The sequence below is a fragment of the Budorcas taxicolor genome, chromosome 2 (genome assembly GCF_023091745.1).
Source record: "Budorcas taxicolor isolate Tak-1 chromosome 2, Takin1.1, whole genome shotgun sequence".
Classification (NCBI taxonomy): domain Eukaryota; kingdom Metazoa; phylum Chordata; class Mammalia; order Artiodactyla; family Bovidae; genus Budorcas; species Budorcas taxicolor.
The window spans coordinates 63,290,032-63,305,337 of record NC_068911.1 but is presented as its reverse complement, the minus strand read 5'-3'; the positions used below and the strand labels follow the sequence as shown (position 1 = coordinate 63,305,337).

Here is a 15,306-nt window from a genome sequence, read left to right as displayed (position 1 = left end):
TGAATCTGACTGTTCCAGGTATCTCACATAAGTAGAATCATACGGTGTTTGTGACTTGCTTATTTCATTAGCATAATGTCTTCAAGGTTCATCACACTGTAGCATGTAATAGGATTTTCCTTCGTTTTTCAGGCTGGATAATATTCCACTATATGTATATAGCATTATTTCACTAGCATAATGTCTTCAAGGTTCATCACACTGTAGCATGTAATAGGATTTTCCTTCATTTTTCAGGCTGGATAATATTCCACTATATGTATATAGCGTGTTTTATTTTCTGTTCATCTGTTGGTGACATTTAAATTGCGTCTACTTCTTGGCTATTGCGAATAATGCTACTATAAACATGGGTGTGCAAATATCCCTTCAAAACTCTGCTTCCAATTCTTTTGGATACAGAGCCAGCAGTGGAAATGCTAGATCATACAGTAGTCATATTTTTAATTTTTTTGAAGAACCACCATAATGCTTTTCATAATCACTGCACCATTTACAATCCTACCAACAGTACACATGGGTTCTGATTTCTGCATATCTTCGGTAATACTTGTTAGCACCTGTTTTCTTTGTAATAGCTAAAACTGTAGCCTCCACCAAGAAAAAAGATTTCTGATACTAAGGCCCATCAGAAAGAAGAGTACTATTACCACAAAGCCTCCAGTTAAGGTTCCTAAAATTAAGCAATCTTATGTAAAGATTAAAAGCATAAATATAATTTACATACATTCTTCATTTCAAACATAAAATCACTTTGTTTATATACATTTACTAGGAGACAAGTGAGCAATCCCTTAGCTAGAAGGAGGTTAAGAAAAGTATATATCATACAAGTTACATGATATCCTTCTGAATGTTTACAGAGAACACTAAAGCATTAATACTAGGAAAGTAATCAGTTCCAATTTTTTTCATTAATATTGAGTACAAGCTGCTACTTCAAAAATATCTTCATCAGATTTGAATTATTCTATAATTCCATTCCCCATTTCCCACCCCGCTAAAAGATGTTGAAGCTGATTTATCATTCTCAGGCATGCTTTCTCATGATCTTGAAGGAAACTGCGATTAAATGAACCCTCGGTGAATCCATCCCAGAGGTGAACATGAGTTGAGCATAAATCCCACTAATTCTCATGAAAATTCCCAAAAGAGTGAGAAGGCGAGTACTCAGACTGCCAGAAATCTCCTTTAGAAAAGGATAATACACAAATAAACTCTTAGGTAATTTTTCAGAGGACTGGCTACAAAATCTAATAATGCTAGAAATGCTTAGGGTACAAAATAGAAAAATGTGAATATGTAAAATTTCACATGAATCTGTGAATGTGTCTTAGGGGCAATCTTCTAAATGGGAACTCTATCATAGAAGTTCACTTCCTTTATTTAATGAGAGACATTACTAGTGACTGTGAATAACTGCCAGTCTATATGCTCTTTCCAGTTCTCTTTGAAATCCTGAATCCTACAGATTCTTATGTGTTCTTAGACATAAAATGCCAGCAGTTGTTCATTTCATAAGTACAATATTAGCCAAGTACTCCTACATGGAGGAAAAAAGTTACTTATAATTAAATTATTTAGTTGTAGCACAGTTACTCATTTTCAACATTCCTTATAGCATATCAAGTATTCTCCACAAAGAAGCTTAGGAGAGGACCCTTTCAGATTTACTGTATTTGAAAAGTCACTCATAATATAAAAATCAGGGAGCTTTTCTGAGATGGGCTGATAATTAGAGCAGCAGATAAAAAATACAATAGTTCTTAGAATCAGTTCCAGGTTTGAACAACTTCTTTGTATATAGCCTCCAGGGACATGAAGGAAGGCAGCACTGCAGGGCATGTATTTATTTAACAACATTCCAGTAGAAAAAAGAACTTCACTGTCCAGAGGAAACAGAATCAGTGTTTCTTAGATACGAAAGATGCACTATTCACCAAGAAAGCCATTCTGGAATTCATTTAACACATTGCTCTGTGCAAACAGTTCATAACCTGGTTACACTTTAAAATCACCCAAGGAGAATTAAAACAAAACCCAGTGAGCCTGGTCCTCACCCCAGAGATTCTGAGATTTTGATTCAATTCATCTGGCATGGGATGAATCTAATATTCAGCCAAGGCTGAAGAGCACCGTCCTTAGAAATAATAATAATCAAAAAGATAAAGGCCCCAAACTCATATCATGGGGAAGTTAATTTCCTTTAACTATTCTAATGTATGCAGGACCTATGGGAACTGAACAGGCAATTTTCTCCTAACCTAAACACATCAGGAACAGTGCAGTGGACTTCAGCTTGGGGGAACTAGAAAGTTGTTTCCAAAAGCTCCTCGTCTCTATGATCAACTCTCTGGTCAGTTTGCTTTTTTAATTAAAACACTAGAACAGACTCATTGATGTTTTCTCCTGGATTTTTCCTAGGCAAGGGAAATAATTCTGTAATTACAAGCATTATTCTAGGGAAATAATTCTGTAATTACAAGCATTATTCTAGTCCATCTTTTGAGGCATAACATAATATCTATCCTTTTTCAGTCTGGAATAGGTAACCTTTGTGGGGCTGCATGAGAATCTAATGAAGGATGAGTAAGCATATGGACACAAAATTTTACGTAGAATTTCAATGGGTTCACTAACTACTACCTACAATTCTTTAAAAGTCCATAGACCCTAGCTTAGAATTCCTATTTTATGGACTTTTCCACCAGAGGTTGGAGAGAAGGAAAAGGAGGAAGGGCAGTAAATGAAGCAAGTAGGACCTGGAAATTCCCCAAATATACTAGGACTATGCCTCTTAATTCATGTGCATAAGAATCGCCTAAAGCATCCAATGTACAGAAAAACAAAATTAAACAAATGGAACCTAATCAAACTTAGGAGCATCTGTACAGCAAAAGAAACCATAAACAAAACAAAAAGACAACTTATAGACTGGGAGGAAATATCTGTAAATGATGCAGCTGACAAGGACTTAATTTCCAAAATATGCAAACAACTCACAGAACTCAATAACAACAAAAACAACCCAACTGAAAAATTTAGGCAGAAGACCTAAATAGACATTTCTCCAAAGAAGACATACAAATAGCCAACAGGCACATGTAAAGATGCTCGACATCACTAATTATTAGAGAAATACAAATCAAAACTGTTGAGGATGGCCATTATTAAGAAGTCTGCAAATAACAAATGCTGGTTAGGATGTGGAGGAAAGGGAACCACTCTGCACTGCTGGAATATAAATTGGTGTAGCCCCTATGGAAACTAGTGTGCGAGTTCTTCAAAAAAACTAAAAATAGAGTTGCCATCTGTTCCAGCAATCCCACTCCTAGCCATACATCCAGAAAACAAAATAATTCAGGAGGACACATGCACTCCCATGTCCATATAGAAACACTATTTACAATAGCCAAGACATGGAAGCAAGGCAAATGTCCACCTACTGATGAATGGACAAAGAAGATATGGTACCACATGATTATCGTTTATATGTGGAATCCAAAACATGACCTGCCAAACAAAACCAGACTCACAGACACAGGAAACTGACAAGATGAAGGGGTGGAAGAGGGATGGATCGGGGGTCTGGGATTAGCAGATGCTAACATTATGTATTGAATGGATAAACAACAAGGTCCTAGTCCTACAGTAGAGCACAGACAACTATATTAATATCCTGTAATAAACCATAATGGAAAAGAATATGAAAAAGAATGTGTACATATATATAAGTGTAATTGAATCACTCTGCTGTACAGTCCGGAGAAGGCAATGGCACCCCACTCCAGTACTCTTGCCTGGAAAATCCCATGGACTGAGGAGCCTGGTGGGCTGCAGTCCATGGGGTTACTAAGAGTCAGACACGACTGGTGACTTTACCTTCACTTTTCACTTTCATGCATTGGAGAGGGAAATGGCAACCCACTCCAGTGTTCTTGCCTGGAGAACCCCAGGGACGGGGGAGCCTGGTGGGCTGCCATCTATGGGGTCGCACAGAGTCGGACATGACTGAAGTGACTCAGCAGCAGCAGCAGCTGTACAGTAGAAATTAACACAACACTGTAAATCAGCTACACTTCAATAGGGACTAACCTGGTGGTCCAGTGGTTAAGACTCTGAGCTTTCAATGCAGGCGACATGGGTTCGCTCCCTGGTAGAGGAACTTAGATCCCACATTGTTGCAGGACATGGCCAAAATAAAAAATACTATATTTCAATAAAATAAACTAAAAAAAAAAAAAAAGAATCACCTAAGAACCTCAGATTCTGGTTCAGTTCAGTAGGTATACAGAGGGCCCAAGGGTCTGCAGTTCTAATCAGCTGCTTCATACATCAGATTTAGAATGGCAAGGTACTGGAAGCATGTCTCAACATTACTGGCTTTCCTATGTGCCAAAGACCATAAATGTACAAGTATTTCTACCTTCTTGAAAATCTAATATTGCATATAACACATGCTATTTCTTTCAACAAAAAGTGATAAAGAAGATGGAAAACTTAATTCTTTATTTTCAAATGTCTAGGGACTCCAATTGTTAGAACTGTTAAATTCAATAGTGTTTCTTTTCATGGAACCAAACATTATCAATTCAGTGGAAGCAATTTTTTTTAACTCCTAAAAACAACAACAAAACCAAAAAATTCCCCTGGGTGATATTGTTCAGGAAGAAATGAAATAACAATGAGATTTTTAAACCAGTTTTTGTCTGGAAAAGAATTATACTTCAAACCGATTGTGAACCCAAAACCAGCTTCTCTGAACCAGAAGTAACACAGGAGCCCACTGAGCTACATGATCTTCCAGGTTATTAGACCAGTCTTGGAAGTTCAGTGACAGTCACACAGAAAGGTTCTAGAGCTCACAGCTCACAGCCTACCTGAGGATTTTAGTGCCAATAATTCACTCTTTTAGAGTATTCTTTTTTCTGATAATAAGAATAATAAAGTAATACATGCTATTATTTTTAAGTTTATAAAATATTAAAAGATATTAAAAAATCCATCATTCTAAAACTATATATTGAGGACCTATATACTATGTCTTCCCTGCCTCTGTTTCTTCAATGCACTTTCAACATAATTAGAACCCAAGAGTACATAAAATATCACATCATGCTTTCTTCCCTTCAGTACTTGCAAGGGCATAGCAGAGTTTGATTAAACGGCCTGCAGAGAGGACTAGAGGTAGGCAGTACAATCACATCCCAAGAACAAAATCCAGCCCTTCGAAGAAGAAACCACTATCATTCTATCCCTACTTTAAACTTCTGTGCAATTTTACGTACTTGTTGGATAATTATATTTTATTTTGAATGTGGAAAGAGAAAACTCAGACTAACAAATCTCTATCTAGAAAGTAAAATAAGATAAAGTTGAGAGGGTAAATTATTCCCTTGCAATTTTAAAGAGGTAATCATGGAATATTACTATTGCACACACTGGGAATAATCGATTTCCCTCTTTTGGTTTCTGCCTCATGAAGGAAGTAGAAAGAACAGCTATCAAAGGGGAAATGCTAAAATCTCTGCTGAAATTCAACAGATTCAAGTCATAAGGAAAAGACATAATTCGCTAAACTGAGCAACTTTCAGAGCTGGGTTAAGAAGTAGGTGCTATATTTTTCCTGTCTCTTCATATAATTTAACTTGAGAGTTAGCAACTGTTATAACAGTAAGGGCACACAGAATTTGAGAGAAAGAACTAAAGGTTTCTCTCCTTAAATTCACTAAATAAAATGAAGAGAAAATAATGAATCCATAAACTGGCTAATTGAACAAAATTTATTGAGCCCCTGTTATGTTCCAGGCACTGTGCTATTTAGTGGGAATAAGCGGTTCTCATGAAGATAAGGTTGCTATTCTCGTGTGGTTTACATTCTAGAATAGGGAGGAAGAGAGACAGACAATAAACAAACAAATAGGAAATGAAGGTGATAATTTTCCTGCTTTGTAAAAAGAGCGACTTGAGGACAGAGGGACTAATTTAGGAAAGGTCTCCCCATGGAGACTTTGAAAGAGCATTTCAGTGACAAGAAGAGCTGATCTGAGGACCAAGAGTTCCAAAAATAGGGATGAAGAGGTTAACAGACTCAAGACTATAATGAGCTTGGCAAGTACCAGAAACAGAAAAACCTCTGTGGCTGGGGAGTACCAAACATGGAAGGAAGCAGTAGGAGAAGAGTCTCAAAGGAAGACTGGGCCCAGATTGTGTAGGACCTTGTAACCAAGGCTGGGAATTTGGATAGAGTGAGAAGGAAGGGATAGGTTTGAACCAGAAAGGTGCCATGATCTGGTATACATTTTAAAAAGACCTTTCTGGCTACCATATGGAGAAAACAGATTGTTATGGAGCTTTAGTAATCAGAAGGACCCAGTAGAACACTACCTCAAGAGTCTAGGCAAGAAATGATGGAAGCTAGGATCATGTCCAGGTTGGTAGCTGTAAAGATGGAGAGAAAGGAGAGATTGGGGTGTATTTTTAGCCAGCAGAACTTGCCTATGGGTTGTTTTGATTTGAGCAGTGAGAAAAAGGTTTGGGCATCGAGTAACTGTGTAGATGGTGGGGTGATTTTTTGAAATAAGGAAGACTTGGGGGAAAACAGGTTACATGGAGGATACAAAATTTTGGTTTGGACCATATTACATTTGATATATCAATTAGATATCCAAAAGTCAAATCAAGTAGATATCTGGATAGGTAGGTAAGAATACATACACAAATTTATCAAGTAGTATTAGTGAGGAGGTTAGATATATATTTTTTATTTCTCTAAATTTTACTCTGGTCATAATGGCCTTAATTTTTTCGATATTAGGAATACTGGTTGATGTTTACAATTAGAATAAATCTTTACAGCATACTTTTAACAGACTGAGTAAAAACACATTCTTCTTTTTCTAAGTAATCCAGCCTTGATCATAGTCATGGCCTTGTTTATTAATATATCAGAAAAGGCTTAGTAATTATCCAATCACCTCCTGGCAGGGGTAATGGGAAATCACTGTCATAATTGTTTTGACCTCTGGACCCCTTGGAGAAGTACCTTATGAATTAGAGTTTTATTTTTTTTATCTTTATTTTAGAGTTTCAAAGTGTCTTTAGAGGACAGTATAAAAAATAAATTAAAGCAGACTTGCTGTGGTTGAAGTAGTGATCAGGACCCAAAGTCTTCCTTCTCACCCACTGTAGAGAACAGAACACAACTTGAAATAGTACCACTTTGATATCATTAGGTTATCAAGAAGCTAAAGGTACCATTTTGGAACTCATTTGGAATGAATAGGTTTCGACTGAATAGCAAAATTAGTAATTTTTAAATTTTTAAATAAAACACCAGAGTCATCTCATGTTTATTTTTTTCAAGTAAAATTTTTATTTAAGCACACTTGAGAATAAACTTGGGGGAACACCCAGGTTGCTGAAAATTAACTCCCAGGTTGTTCCAAAGTAACATCACATGAGAGAACTAGGGCAAAGTGTGTTTGTAAAGGAACTTGAGACTTGCCATAGCCATGTATAATTGTCTAAAACAGAAAAGCTGCTGTGTCTAAAAGAAAATAGGAAATGCATTATAACGCTATGACAAATCCAATAACACAGTAGTGGAATTCTTGTCTGTGTACCATATTGCTGTATGGAGAAGACAGGTCAGCCCCAAGTAAAATTATTGAGAAAAAGTAACCTTGGGTTCCCTACCATCCCATGTTTTGAAGCAATTCTAGCACTGCTCTACACATCCCCTGTTTAAACGGACCCATATCCAGTGCTGCCTTCTGACTTGCTAACCTTTCAAGTTACTAACTGCTACAGAACCATGTGCTATTAAGTCACTTCAGTCGTGTCCAACTCTTTGTGACCCCATGGACTGTAGCCCACCAGGCTCCTCTGTCCATTTGATCCTCCAGGCAAGAATACTGGGGTGGGCTGCCATGCCCTCCTCCAGGGGATCTTCTTGACTCAGGGATCAAACCCACATCTCTTGCGTCTCCTACACTGGCAGGCAGGTTCTTTACCACATTTCAGTCATTCAGTCTCATCCTACTCTTTTTAGACCCCATGGACCGCAGCACAGAAGGCTTCCCTGTCCTTCACCAATTCCCGGAGCTTGCTCAAACTCATGTCCTTTGAGTCAGTGATGCTATCAAACCATCTCATCCTCTGTTGTCCCCTTCTCTGGCCTTCAATCTTTCCCAGCATCAGAGTCTTTTCTAATGAGTCAGCTCTTCACATCAGGTGGCCTAAGTACTAGAGCTTCAGCTTCAGCATCAGTCCTTCCAATGAATATTCAGGACTGATTTCCTTTAAAATTGACAGGTTGGATCTCCTTGTAATCCAAGGGACTCTCAAGAGTCTCCTCCAACACCAGAGTTCACCACAGTGTGGCACGCAGCCTTCTTTATGGGTTCACTCTCACATCCATACATGACTACTGGAAAAACCATAGCTTTGACTAGACAGACCTTTGTCAGCAGAGTAATGTCTCTGTTTTTTAATATATGCTGTCTAGGTTTGTGCACATAGTCAGTGGTAAAGGTGATATTAATCCCAGATAGCAAATCCTTCAGTATCGACAATGGTGAGAATCTCCTGATGGAAAACGTACATGATGCAAAAAGCTTTTCAGATTTTCCCAATCATTCCTCTTGGAGGCTGGAAGTAGAATAAAACACTTCCTCTTATAAAGCACAGGAAGAGTCCAGATTTCTCAGCATAACATCAATGCCCTCGACCATTTTCCCCTTTCAGCCTACATTTTCAGTCTCCCTTCCCATCCTCGTTTACACAGCCCTTCCACTCTAAACGCGCTCCCTGCCCCTTGTTGTTGTTTAATTGCAAGTCATGTCCGACTCTTTTGCAGTCTCCAGACTGTAGCCTGCCAGCTCCTCTATCCCTGGGACTTACCAGGCAAGAATACTGGAGTGGGTTGCTGCTTCCTTCTGCAGGGGATCTTCCTGACCCAGAGATGGAGCCCACATCTCCTGAATTGGCAGGTGGATTCTTTACCACTGAGCCACCAGAGAATCCCCCTCCCTGCCCCTTTGCTGTTGTTCAGTTGCCCGGTCGTGTCCAACACTTTGAGACCCCATAGACTGCAGCATGCCAGGCCTCCCTGTTCCTGACCATCTCCTGAAGTTTGCCGAAGTTCATGTTCACTGCATCAGTGATACCATCCAGCCATCTCATCCTCTGACACCCTCTTCACCTTCTGTCCTCAATCTTTCCCAGCATCAGGGACTTTTCCAATGAGTCAGCTGTTCACATCAGGTGACCAAAATACTGGAGCTTCAGACTCAGCATCAATCCTTCCAATGAGTATTTAGGGTTGATTTCCCTTAAGATTGACTGGTTTGATCTCCTTGCTGTCCAAGGGACTCTCAGGCGTCTTCTCCAGCACCACAGTTTGAAGATACCAATTCTTTGGTGCTCTGCCTTCTTTACAGTCCAGCTCTCCCCACCATATGTGACCACTGGGAAGACCATAGCCTTGACTATAGGGACCTCTGTCAGCAGAGTAATGTCTCTGCTTTTCAACACACTGTCTAGGTTTGTCACTGCTTTTCTGCTGAGAAGCAATCATCTTCTGATTTCATGGCTGCAGTCACCATCCACAGTCATTTTGGAGCCCAAGAAGAGGAAATCTGTCACTACTTCTAACTTTCCCCCTTCTATTTGTGATGAAGTAATGGGGCCAGATGTGATGATCTTAGTTTTTTGGGTGTTTTTTCTTTTTTTCAATATTTAGTTTTAAGCCGGTTCTATCACTCTCCTCCTTCACCCTCATCAAGAGGCTCTTTTTCCCTCTTTGCTTTCTGCCATTAGAGTGGTATCATCCACATATCTGAGCTTGCTGATGTTTCTCCCACCTATCTTGAATCTAGCTTCTAACTCATCCAGCCTGGCATTTCTTATGGTGTGCTCAGCATATAGGTTAAATAAACAGGGTGACAGCAGACAGCCCTGCCGTACTCCAAACCCATCAGTTGTTCCATATAGAGTTCTAACTGTTGCTTCTTGACCTGCATAGAGGTTTCTCAGGAGACAGGTAAGATGGTCTGGTATTCCCATCTCTCTAAGAGCTTTCCACAGTTTGTCATGATCCACACAGTCAAAAGCTTTAGTCAATAAAGGGTAGTTGATAAAGCAGAAGTAGGTTTTTCTGGAATTCCCTTGTTTTTCTCTATGATCCAGCAAATGTTGGCAATTTGACCTCTGATTCCTCTGCCTTTTCTAAAACCAGTTTGGACATCTGGAAGTTCTTGGTTCCATAATGCTGAAGCCTAGCATGCAACATTTTAAGCATGACCTTACTAGCATGGGAGATGAGTTCAATTGTCTGATGGTTAGCACATTCTTTAGTACTACTTTTCCTGGGAATTGGGATGAGGGCTGACCTTTTCCAGTCCTGTGGCCACTACTGGGCCTTCCAGATTTGCTGACATGTTGAGTGCAGCACTTGATAGCATCATCCTTTAGAGTTTTAAATAGCTCTACTGGAATTCCATCACATCCACTAGCTTTATTAACAGCAGAGCTTCTTAAGGCCCACTTGCCCCTTAATATAAAGTAAATTTTGGCCTCTAGGTGCTTCTATCACTGTGAGAACCACACCCTTGACACCCTCCCTCCTCTCCATCCATCTTAAGTCCATTCTTCTCCATGGAAGATGCCTGCCCCTCCAGCCTGCCAGGACCTTTCCCTCCGCTAGCACATAGCATTGATGGCACATAGCGCCTTGTTACCAGATCATTTGCTTCATTAGTCTCTCAAATCTCAGTATTCACATATCCTTCCACTGCCTTTTTCATATTCACATATTACCTATTATGTTTTCATCTTTAACATTTTCTTAAAACCAATTCCCATATTTTAAATTAAGTACATTTAATTTGATAGGAAATTTTAGATCATAATCATAATGGAAAGCCAACAGTACTTTACACAGATATTGAGGGCAATTGTAAATATATATACAGCATTGTGTGTGTGTGTGTGTGTCACTCAGTTGTGTCTGATTCTTTGCAACCCTGTGGACTGTAGCCAGGCTCCTCTGTCCATGCAGTTCTCCAGGCAAGAATACTGGAGTGGGTTGCCATTCCCTTCTCAAATATACTGCATTATATAAATGTACATATAACCATTAATTTAAAAAAGTTTCTTCATGTCTGCTACCTAAAATTATCTCACATACCACAATTTGAGAGATGTTACTTTATGTTGTTGTCTCATATTGCAATTTTCCTTATATCATGTAACTGTTTATGTGCTTATATCTTGTTTCCCCTAATAAATTGCAAGTCTCTAAGGGAGATCATATACTATACTTTATATTTCCCAGTGTTTTTAGCCTAGGGCTTGGCACATGGTGCATATTAAATAAATGTTTGGTTCAGTTAATAAACGACCACAATATATCAATATTCCTAGTCATAATCTGCAGTTATATAATCAGTAAAATGAAGATACTGAATCCTTCAGTTAAACTTAATAAGACCATTTAATTATATACTGAGTTTATACATATAGTACTATCTTGGATATAAAATACATTGTAAATAAGAAAAACTCTATATTGCTGTGAGCAGTAACAGTGCTAACCACAGGAGATTCTGGATTTAAAGATTTCAAAGTGATAGCTCTAGATTTTATGAGAGTAATAAACAGGAATAGATCCAAAGATTAACTGACGTGCTTCGATTTAGACAAACCTAATAGATTAAAATTCAAGCATCTATCAAAGATAAATTAAGGTCAAATAACTTACACTGCAAATAAATTTACAGTAGAAGCAATTTAGATAGCAAATTCTTACTACATTTTAAATCTGATCTGATTTCCTATTTTGAGAACATATTTATTAGCTAAATTAAGGTGTGTTTTATCCTAATAATGAACACAAATTCAAGGGGAGAGGAAAAGCTTTAAAAAAAATCCCAGGAATTTTTGGATTTGAACTGGAGATTTAGTTATAATAATATTATATCCAAATATTTTATTTAAGTTTGGAATTGTTACTTCCCAAGGTCAAAGTTTTCATTTTCAATTTTAAAAGTTGCTTACAAGAAATTAAATAGGGAAACTCTTTGAGGTGGTGGGACTTATTCCAGCTCCCTATGATTTGTACTGGAAAAATAAATAAAACAGTCAATGAACTTTCTCTATTTGTCCTTTTATTATCTTAGCAAATATCTTCTGCTCTATTTTTGAGGGTCCCTGCTCAATTGCATCAGTCATTCCCTGGCCACACCAGTATTCCTGTATCTTCCAGACGAGCTCTCCAAGGATGCTTAGGGGAATCACTGACAAGGATGGTGCATGAGCTTGTGCTGGCGTAACCTTGTGTTCCACACACCCACAAAGATGTATGACTCTACAGGGACCCACCTTCAGCACGGTGAATCAGAAAATGTGCAGAAAGCAATCTCAACAACCCTCAAGTATCACTCCTTCAAGTATCAAAAATGATCCCAAAGAAAAGAAGTTTTTTTGCCTGATTCTGCAGACGAGGGCCAGTCAAGTGACATTAACAGGCCCCCTTGAGCCGCAGTTAGCTACCTCAGTGTCCTTCTCCACTTGTCCAACGAAAAGGTAAGAGAGCAGGTCCATGGAGCCATCCAACTCATTCTTGCCCTATTCCTCTCTCCAGATCTGTTTTCAGAGATACAACATCTACACCAGCTCTTACCTTAAAGCACAAGTTCAGGGTGACTGTCAAGAGAGGATCTCACCAGGCACAAATACAATTTGGTGGCTGGGCAGGGCTGCTGGATGGAAGCTGGAGCCTCTCTGTACCTGAAGCTGTGCTGTCTCCAGGGTCTCCATCTCCCAGCCCTGTTCCTTCAGACCGCATTAGGTGCTGCAGAGTCTCTGTGCTTTACGATGGTATCTTCTCCGCTTACCTTTCATAGTAAGTGAGTGCATTCTAGTGTGAAGGCCCTGCACCTTATGTATCTTTTTATCTCCAGTGCCCAGCAGAACACCTATTGTGAAGAAAATCCTCAATACAGGCTTTTTGAAGGAATGAATGAGCTTATTCCCAGTATCTGCCTCATATGGTTGCTGTAAGCTTTAAAGCACCTGGTACAGAGTTTGACAAATAGTAAGTACTCAAAAAACCTCAGCCTCTACAACCCTAACATACCCTGACCCCACCTGCCCTCTCCCCAGGCCACACATGCTCCCAAACCCTCTTCAGGAAGCCTGCCAAGCCAGACCACTCACTTCCCTAAGCTTAGTGAGTGTGCTAGGAGCTGGACTTGTGCTAAGCAGTTTACCTACACTACATCAGCTAACTCCAAACAACCATGCATGGTAGGTACTAATACTGACTTAGTAGAGGCAAATTCTATGAGAGCCAAGATTGTTGCCTGTTGTCATATGAAAAAGGATCAAATTGCCAACATCATTTAGATCATCAAAAAAGCAAGAGAGTTCGAGAAAAACATCTACTGCAACTTCATTGACTATGCCAAAGTCTTTGACTGTGTGGCTCACAACACACTGTGGAAAATTCTTAAAAAGATGAGAATACCAGACCACCTGACCTGCCTCCTGAGAAATCTGTATGCAGGTCAGGAAGCAACAGTTAGAACTGGACATGGAACAACAGACTGGTTCCAAATAGGAAAAGGAGTACGTCAAGGCTGTATATTGTCAACCTGCTTATTTAACTTCTATGCAGAGTACATAGTGAGAAACACTGGGCTGGAAGAAGCACAAGCTGGAATCAAGATTGCTGGGAGAAATAGCAATAACCTCAGATATGCAGATGACACCACCCTTATGGCAGAAAGTGAAGAGGAACTAAAGAGCCTAGTGATGAAAGTGAAAGAGGAGAGTGAAAAAGTTGGCTTAAAGCTCAACATTCAGAAACTAAGATCATGGTATCTGGTCCCATCACTTCACGGCAAACAGATGGGGAAACAATGGAAACAGTGAGAGGCTTTATTTTGGGGGGCTCCAAAATCATTGCAGATGGTGAGTGCAGTCGTGAAATTAAAAGATGCTTGCTCCTTGGAAAAAAAGCAATGACCAACCAAGACAGCATATTAAATGGCAGAGACATTACTTTGCCAACAAAAGTCTATCTAGTCAAAGCTATGGTTTTTCCAGTAGTCATGTATGGATGTTAGAGTTGGACTATAAAGAAAGATGAGGACTGAAGAATTCATGCTTTTGAACTGTGGTGTTGGAGGAGAGTCTTGAGAGTCCCTTGACTGTAAGGAGATCCAACCAGTCCATCCTAAAGGAAATCAGTCCTGAATATTCACTGGAAGGACTCATGATGAAGCTGAAACTCCATCCTTTGGCCATCTGATGTGAAGAACTGATTCATTGGAAAAGACCCTGATGCTAGGAAAGATTGAAGGCAGGAGGAAAAGGGGATGACAGAAGATGAGATGGTTGGACTAACCATCACTAACTCTATGGACATGAGTCTGAGTAAGTTCCTGGAGTTGGTGATGTACAGGCAAGCCTGGTGTCCTGTAGTCCATGGGATCTCAGAGTCAGACACAACTGAGAGACTGAACTGAACTGAACTGATATGAAAAGATGGTCAGCATCACTAATCATCAGAGAAATGCAAATCAAAACCACAATGAGATACCAACTCACACCTGTAAGAATGGCTATCAACAAAAAGAACACAAATAAGAAATGTTGGTGAGGATGTAGAGGAGAGGTAGACTTCACAGACTGTTGGTGGGAATGTAAATTGGTACAGCCTCTGTGGAAAAGAGTATGGCAGTTTCTCAAAAAAACTAAAAATAGAACTATCATATGACCCAGCAATTCCACTCCTGGATATATACCAAAAAAAAAAAAAAAAAAGCAAAAATACTAATTTGAAAAGGTATACGTACCCCAATGTTCATAGTAGCATTATTTACAATAGCTAAGATATGGGATGAGCCTGTGTCCATTAACAGATGAATGGATAAAGAAGATGTGTGTGTGTCTGTGTGTCTGTGTGTCCGTGTGTGTGTGTGTGTGTCTGTGTGTCTGTGTGTATATCGGTTCAGTTCAGTTCAGTCACTCAGTTGTGTCCAACTCTTTGCGACCCCATGAATCGCAGCATGCCAGGCCTCTCTGTCCATCACCAACTCTAGGAGTTCACCTAAACTCATGTGCATTGAGTCAGTGATGCCATCCAGCCATCTCATCCTCTGTCGTCCCCTTCTCTTCCTGCCCCCAATCCCTCCCAGCATCAGAGTCTTTTCCAGTGAGTCAACTCTTCTCATGAGGTGGCCAAAGTACTGGAGTTTCAGCCTCAGCATCAGTCCTTCCAATGAACACCCAGGACTG

General features: G+C 39.5%; 1 protein-coding gene across 1 annotated transcript in view; it reads right to left on the bottom strand.

Moving 5' to 3' along the window:
* The window catches only part of PDE11A (phosphodiesterase 11A), a 424,511-nt gene that overhangs the window by 294,178 nt on the left and 115,027 nt on the right, over window positions 1-15,306 (bottom strand). The window lies entirely within an intron of this gene.